We start from the raw sequence: 7713 nt of genomic DNA, 5'->3' as shown, positions 1-7713 counted from the left end.
TAATTGATAACACTGGCATCTTAATTCTTATGTATTATGGATTAAACCTGGTTTATAGCTTGTTAAACCTCTGACTTGTACGACAGTTGCATTAAATTAAACTATATTGACGACGATGTATCATGGAACTAAAACAAACAGACCTATATAGTAGGTAATACTATAAAATTTGTCAACATTGTGTTATAAATCAATATTAGCACAACTGTTGAATATTTGAAACCAGATAATCCAAACGTGACCTGGCAGATTTTATCTTTTACCTAAAATTCAATAGGCCAATAACCAAGGAAGACATAAAGTATCAGCGAACAGTCATACGACGGAAAATGTCGGAATTCGTTGACTTCCATCTTCGTCAACATGTTGAAGACTTACCATCTCACATTAAAGAGTTGACTTTCATCTTCGTCAACATGTTGAAGACTTACCATCTCACATTAAAGAGTTGACTTTCATCTTCGTCAACATGTTGAAGACTTACCATCTCACATTAAAGAGTTGACTTTCATCTTCGTCAACATGTTGAAGACTTACCATCTCACATTAAAGAGTTGACTTTCATCTTCGTCAACATGTTGAAGACTTACCATCTCACATTAAAGAGTTGACTTTCATCTTCGTCAACATGTTGAAGACTTACCATCTCACATTCAAGATACAATCCATTATCCGCCTCCCTCCGACACAACACTTGTTTCTAGGCCTTAAATCCACTTCCCTCCGACACAACACTTGGATAACCATTATGCAGCCTTAATTTGGTTCATTCTGGCTATTCCTACATTTTGAATTTTATAGGTAAAATAGTAAAATCTTATGTAGGAGTTCCCAGAATTTGTATGTAAACAATCAGATTATCATAGGATTATATTGTAACAACACTTAACTAATTATTTAAGGTAAATCCAGGTAATTCTTGTGGAAAATAAAGAAAAAGAACATAAATTTTATTACAATATTTTAAATTCATTCAATATTTCAATATTTTATATATAAATTTGTTAAAAGCAAATTTGTGGTAAATAATATTCAAAAACACTAAATGAATTTATAGGCTCAATGTAATTTACAAGTATTTGAAATTATAGAAAAGTACATTTGTAAATGATATCAATTGAAATATAAAGTTATCTAAATTGTAGTAATTTTTCTTTGAAATAAAGCGCTAATAAATAAGAAATAAATTTTGAGTTACTCATTGAAATAAAGCACCAAAAGTACACTAAATTGACATTAAAGCAGAGCATTTAGACAGTAAAAAATTTCATTTAATTAAACACATAAGAATAAACAAAGTCTGAATGAATGAGAAGCAGCATCTATACATACTAGATTGGCACACTTTCATCATTCTGTAACCTTGTTTTCAATGTTAGAATACAAAAATTGGAAACTGTGGTATATTTCCATATGCGACAACTCTCCACAAGAGACCAAAATGACGCAGAAATTGACAACTATAGGTCACCGAATGGTGACCGAATAATCTTCAACAATGAGCAAAGCCAATACCGCATAGTCAGCTTAAAGACCCCGAAGTGACAAATAGAAATACATCTCACAAAAACACCAAGTGGACGTGAACGAGTACTAATACATCCCCACAACAAGACAACAATTTGTACAGATCTGAGAGTACTCGCAGTTAGTGACAGCTAGTTTAAATCCGATAACAACTAATAAAAAATTTCATCCATCTCAGACTAAAATATCAAGCTGTTCACATCTGACATCCTATGGATTTAGAAAAAAAAAACCATCACAAAGTCTGTCATCTATTTCCCTGTATATTTTCTCCTTCTTGGACCATGTTTACCACAAATTCTTTAATGCTTAGTGTGAAGCAAGAGCAAGGAAGGCTTCTTCTTGACTCAACAACTTGATCATGCTGAAGATGTTTGGGTGTGGTGCATTGGCTAACTTCTTTAGTTTATTATGTCAACCTTCTAAATGATTTGTTGTTAAAAAATCATTTTTTATTCAAATAATATGAAACCATTCAAATCTTTAAAGCTTAAGTTGAAATTGGTGGGTACTATTAAATGCTTTAACTACCTTTTCTTTTAAATGATTTTATTTTCAAGAAATTCCATATTAGAAACACTTTATCATAAAACTTGATACGGGTTTTCCAACTACCAAAAAATAAGCAACATTTTTTACATAAATTTCAAATAAATAGTTATTTTATTTAAAATCCACAGTTAAAGTTACCTGGGACCTAATTAGAGACTAATGATTAAAACAACATATCTTGCAATAACAGCATCTATTGTTATTCCACTAATCCCCCATGTAGGAATAGCCAGAATAGAAAAATACAAAATGTAGGAATAGCCAGAAGACACCCCTTAATTTGTATTAAATCCACTTCCCTCCGACACAACACTTGGATAACCATTATGCAGCCTAAATTTGTATTAAATCCACTTCCCTCCGACACAACACTTGTTTCTAGGCCTTAAATCCACTTCCCTCCGACACAACACTTGGATAACCATTATGCAGCCTAAATTTGTATTAAATCCACTTCCCTCCGACACAACACTTGTTTCTATGGATAGTAACTCCCTCCACACAAATATGACACATGCAGATGTCATTGATGCATGTAAATAAGTTTAAAATTCCAGACCAGTAAATTATCCACATGCTACTGAGCGGCCTGGTCAAAATGCTCACGCTGGTACTAAAAAAAAACAACTTCACTTTGATGGAGATCATTATTTGCAGGTTAATGGGACTGCTATATGTGCAACAAAACGGCTCCATCATATGCCAACATATCACAAGGAACGTCATATATTCAACATTTACATGTTTTGTTCATGCATCAATCTAATTAAAATGTAAATCTCTGATTTTGTTATACTATGTTATACCAAGGATTATGATTTGTATTACTATACAAATCCTTGGTTATACTACATATAGTTGTTTGATCTCATATGTAGTAAAAACGTAGCTAGTATAACGAAATTAGAGATATATATTTTAACTAGATTGGTTCATGCATGTTCCTTTTCATTTGCATTTTTTGTGTGTATAAAGTTCCAAAATATTCTAACAAAAAAAAAGTCTACCCTCACCAATTTCAGTGATCATGATTCAATTAATTTATTACATAGGCCTACTTGCTAATATATTATGTATGTTCATGAGTACATATCTTACCGGAATCACAGTTGGTAAATATTTATAAATATTTTATATCATTGTATCATATTTTGTTTTTTCTAAAAAAAATATTAGTAATTATGATGCGAAATATTTTCTAGTTATTCCCCTTTGGTCATGTCCAGGTGAAAAAGGTAATATTTATAGATTTCGGAACATCTCTTGACTTGTCCGTACCAGTTGGGCTTATAATTTGTCGTTGTACATATATTATAGTATATTTTCTTGATTGGTGATATATTTTGGGAATTGTACTGAACGTTGCCCACACCAAATTAAAGATGCCGCAAAAAAGCTGGTGGATTTTTTTTAATGTGACAAAATAGTTTTGATTGTGTTTCCAAACTTTGATTTTTGTCCATTTAATAGTATGGAAAGATTTAGAGGGTCTCGAATGAAATCTCTCGAGCATAATAGTTTGTTTTCTTTTCCCTTTGCATATATCCCCCTGCTTGTTTTTATATACAGCCTACAGGTGAGAACAATTATAAATAGTTATCTGTATAGAAATAACCGTACTCACAAAAGTAAGTAAAATAAAAGCAAGGTTTTGATTTCGGTGTGGCAGTGGTTATTATATATATTATTGAAAAATTATCGTTACCACCATGCAAAATAGATTATCACTATGGTATCATTAACAGATTAGGGGGACTCTGATCCCGGATCCTGCAAACTGTTTTGTCAGATACCTGTATCCTGCTTACACAATGTACATAAGCAATTCTCATTTTTTTGTAATATCCCATGTCCCGCTAGACTTCATTTCCCGTTTTCACGGCACAATAATTTGAGTTTCATGTGTCACACCTATAAATAATAAACAATCCCGCGTCCCGCTAAGAGCCTTAGACCCCAAGGAGACCCACAGATTAAGGTTCATCATTATCTTTAGGCTAATATGGCCGTATTTACAACCAAAACATTACCTTTAAAGCATAAAAGACAAGTTAAAAGAGCAACGGGCGTATTTAATGCCCGAAAGCGCAGCCCTTTATTTTTTGTTGTTCCTGCAGAGGGTGCCAAAATAAACTAAGTTGGGAAAGAGGTTTGAATCTCCCCTTATATAATACATGTTGTGAGTAGTATTGATTAAAATGGACAGTATATGGACAATTGACATCTGCACACAATCTGTCTCAGTGTTCTATTTTTTTTTGTATTCTCCTTGAAATTGGTAGATATTTTTTACAGAGTTATTTTTCCTAATATTGAAAGTTTACCACAAAATATAAGTTTTTAAGCTAACTGCAAAATAAGATACAAATCCCATATAATGATAATGAATAATAAACTCGATAGTAAAGATGCACAAAGACTTCATAACAATAATGTTATTCAAAGATGTTGAACAGGCATTTCAAAAGACTGCAGGAAAGCAAAATTTATGAGATTGAAAGCAAGTGTTTATTACTGCATATATGCTGCAAAAAAATGTAGAAAAGCTGCAACCCTATCTAGTTACTGTGAAGTGCTACAATGTTAATATATAAGCAGCACATAAACAGTAACAAGAAAGGCTGTTAACTTGTAAATTTTCATACTGCAGTAATTTTTAAAAGAAGTTAAACGTTATCAATTTTCTAAAGAAAATAGAAACTACAGGAGAGAAAAGAGTAAAACTACTTTCATTAAACCACTCTTTGTGTTGGATATCCTAGTGTGTAAAATTTATTAGTAAATAAAAAGGTTTTTAATTATATATAATCAAGAAGTAAATTTGAACTAGGCATGGAAGAATACAACTTTTAATGTTTAAAAGATCAAAACATTTTGAGATGAAATATGGAAATATTTTTAAGTATTGAGCCAATTTTGAATTGTAGTTTTTATTTTCAATATGAAATGGTTATCATATATATCATTTCTTAAAATCTAAGGTAACAGCCAAAGTTACAATAAGCCAAAATGTGTGATGTAATTTTTGAAAAAAGAAACTATCATTGGATAACCATTATGCAGCCTAAATTTGTATTTAACTGAATGGTGTAAATAATTTTTGAAAACAATTAAAAAAAAATACAATAGAAAAAAGTAAAAGTCCAAAAGTAAAAATAGCCAAAAGTTTTAAAAATGCCAAATGGTACAAAAGTACCTGTCTGCTTGTACTAGCCAGCTAGCCTGTGGGTTATCTGGACTTTAAGGTGCTAGTTCACCAAGACAAATGCCCACAGTAAGACACATGTCTCTTCCATTTGGAGTACCAGTTTTAAAGTCTTTGATTTGACACATGTAAAAAATGATAAAAACATTAAAAACATCCCCCTTTAAAATTTGATAAAAACATTAAAAACAGTAAATCATCCCCTTTAAAATTTGATAAAAAAGTAAAAACACCTGAGTTAAAATTTGATAAAAGCAGTAAAACATCTCCTTTAAAATGCGATAAAAACAGTAAAAACATCCCTCTATAAAAGCAGATAAAAATAGTAAAAACATCCCAATTAAAATTTGGCACAAAAACAGTAAAAACTTACCCCTTTAAAATAAGACAAAATTCCCCATTAAAATTCGATAAAAAAGTAAAAACATCCCCAATTAAAATTGATAAAAATTATAAAAACATTCCCCTTTAAAATGTGATTAAAACAGTAAAAACATTCCCCATTAAAATTTGGTAAAAACGGTAAAAACTCCCCCAGTTAAAATTTGATAAAATCTGTAAAAACATCCCCCTTTAAAATTAGATAAAACAGTAAAACATCCCCATTAAAATTTGATAAAAACAGTAAAATATCCCCTTTAAAATTTGATAAAAACAAATAAAATACCTCTGGCCTTTTAAAAGCATGTTACAGAGCTTCACATGCTGACTGAGCCACTTCACTCTCAGTCTGTACCAAACATAGTGGCAAAAACAGTAAAAACATACCCCTTTAAAATAAGATAAAAACAGTAAAAACATTCCCCTTTAAAATGTGATAAAAACAGTAAAAACATCCCCAATTAAAATTGATAAAAATAATAAAAACATACCTCTTTAAAATGTGATTAAAACAAATAAAATACCCCTGGCATTTTAAAAGCATGTTACAGAGCTTCACATGCTGACTGAGCCACTTCACTCTCAGTCTGTACCAAACATAGTGGCAAAAGCAGTAAAAACATACCCCTTTAAAATAAGATAAAAACAGTAAAAACATACCTCTTTAAAATGTGATTAAAACAAATAAAATACCCCTGGCATTTTAAAAGCACGTTAAAAACAGTAAAACCATTCCCCATTAAAATTTGATAAAAAAGTAAAAACATCCCCAATTAAAATTGATAAAAACAATAAAAACATATCCCTTTAAAATGTGATTAAAACAGTAAAAACTTTCCCCATTAAAATTTGGTAAAAACATTAAAAAACTCCCCCAGTTAAAATTTGATAAAATCAGTAAAAACATCCCCCTTTAAAATTTGATAAAAACAGTAAAACATCCCCCCTTTAAAATTGGATAAAAACAATAAAACATCCCCATTAAAATTTGATAAAAACAGTAAAATATCCCCTTTAAAATTTGATAAAAACAAATAAAAAGCATGTTACAGAGCTTCACATGCTGACTGAGCCAATTCACTCTCAGTCTGTACCAAAAATAGTGAATTCTTGGTACTGGGGATAAGATATCCCCAAAAGGTTTTTGACTGAGCCACTTCGCTCTCAGTCTGTACCAAAAATAGTGAATTCTTGGTACTGGGGATAAAATATCCCCAAAATGTTTTTGACCGAGCCTCCTCACTCTCAGCCAGACCGAGCCTCCTCACTCTCAGCCAGACCGAGCCTCCTCACTCTCAGCCAACCGAGCCTCCTCACTCTCAGTTTGTACCAGTAAAATCGGACACTTGATACGTATGGTAGGGGACGTTACTATACCTAGAGCAGAGGTATAGCATCTGTGAACCCTAAACACAGAGTGCGGCTTAACTTCCCATACGTGTATACAAGTATCCAATGAGTACTGATAAGTAACCTGTTCATGTTTTCTCATCTTCGCTAGCGGAGATGATGTTTTCTATGTCAGTCACTGAACAAAATAAAATGAAGATACATGTAATTAAGAAACTACTGCAAGTATAACAATAACATAACACCTTGGTTCTAAGTTTCCTGTTGTAAGAAGTGGAATATTCTTTTGTATAAAAGTTCTATAAAAGATTGATCAAGTAGACTAGGTTGGTTTTTCATGAAGGATTGAAGAAAAATACAGTGTGACAGTATGGTAACTCAACAATAATGAAAAACCACGTCAAAAAAACTATCTAACAATAAATGATTGTAAGTGTATTTGAATGTTACTGTGAATTCATTATTATTTTTTGGATACCAATTTTCGAGGATACAGATCCATGTAGGACGAAATTAAATGGTTATCAAATAACAATATATTTAAAGGCTTGTATACAGTTTTGACAAACAAAATTAAATATCCAGGAACATGCAAGTTTTCCTTAACTTGAAAATTATAATACCCACAAAAATAAATAAATCCACAGTATATGGTAATCTTGTATTGAAATCCATGTTTCACTATCTTTGATCTTAGA

At 31.3% G+C, this 7713-nt stretch overlaps 1 protein-coding gene across 4 annotated transcripts in view; it reads left to right on the top strand.

Annotated features, from left to right (window-relative positions):
* Positions 1–3564: 3564 nt before the first annotated feature.
* LOC134683320 (uncharacterized) overlaps positions 3565–7713 on the top strand; it is a 62369-nt gene continuing 58220 nt past the window's right edge. For 3 of the 4 annotated variants that reach the window (XM_063542530.1, XM_063542524.1, XM_063542528.1), the window contains exon 1: positions 3565–3655. The gene's annotated coding sequence lies outside the window, so the exon portion shown is untranslated. Of the gene's footprint in view, positions 3708–7713 lie in introns of all 4 variants that reach the window. The other variant, XM_063542527.1, reaches the window with a different exon arrangement.

Source organism: Mytilus trossulus, chromosome 9 (genome assembly GCF_036588685.1).
Source record: "Mytilus trossulus isolate FHL-02 chromosome 9, PNRI_Mtr1.1.1.hap1, whole genome shotgun sequence".
NCBI classification, from domain to species: domain Eukaryota; kingdom Metazoa; phylum Mollusca; class Bivalvia; order Mytilida; family Mytilidae; genus Mytilus; species Mytilus trossulus.
This window is presented reverse-complemented; position numbering and strand designations above follow the sequence as displayed.